Source organism: Nanorana parkeri, unplaced genomic scaffold, assembly GCF_000935625.1.
Source record: "Nanorana parkeri isolate BGI_ZX_2015 unplaced genomic scaffold, ASM93562v1 scaffold861, whole genome shotgun sequence".
Lineage (NCBI taxonomy): Eukaryota > Metazoa > Chordata > Amphibia > Anura > Dicroglossidae > Nanorana > Nanorana parkeri.
Genome location: NW_017307129.1, coordinates 74,001 through 75,000, shown reverse-complemented (window position 1 = coordinate 75,000; position 1,000 = coordinate 74,001).

Below are 1,000 nucleotides of genomic sequence, written 5' to 3'. Positions count from 1 at the left end.
GGGACTAGACAGGGGTTCCCTCTCCCCCTCCATATATCTTTGCTTTAGCCTAAGACCCACTTGTGCCACTTATTTGTCAATCAGTTTTTAGGAGGGGAGAAAAGAGGATAAAGTGGCAATGTAAGCTAACAAACCCCTCTTGTACTTGGGAGATGCTCATTCTTCACTCACACATGTAATCACCTTGCTGTCAGGCTTTGATATATTAACTGGCCTAATAATAAATTGGGGCAAATTGGCAATTCTCTCTAGATCTTCTCAAATATTTCTTGCCCAAAGCTTTAGCACATCTCAATATTGTAGAAAGATTTAAGTATTTGGGGATCCTAGATTTCAGAGACCCAAATCAAATATATCTTGCTAAATTTTCAACCAATTTCATATCAATTTAAGCAACAAGGTAATATGTGGTGTAAACTTCCACTTTCAGTAGTCTGCCAAATAAATGTAATAAAAATTATATGGATGCCTCAGTTACTATACTGTACATGCTTCCCAGTTCCCTTTTTTGGATCCCAAAGAGATTCTTTAAATGCTTTAATGGTATCTTTAGGGATTTCATTTGGAAACATAAGACTCCCAGGCTCAAATTAGAAACCCTTCAATACCCCAAGCATCAGGTAAGCTTAGTTGCCCTTAACCCTTGGGTTTAATTTATTGCATCTCAACTCTAACACTTGGCAGGGTGGGACAAGGAAGATATTCACCCCCAGACCCGGTTACACTTAATTATATGTTTCATGGTTCTGACCTATTATGCCAGCTGGGAAATACTGTGCAGTGTATTCTATTTTTTAGCACTGCCTACGGTAAATCTTATGGGCAAGGGCTGGCTGTCAGCCAAACATCTTTTAGTTATTAAATATTTTATAATTTATATGTCCATAGGAAAATGATTATTTACCTGAATTATCTAAACTGCAGTACCTCAAGAACTTAAAACTAGTGGGTGTTTTTAACCATATCCTATATAAAGAACCATAACCATATACAGTATAAA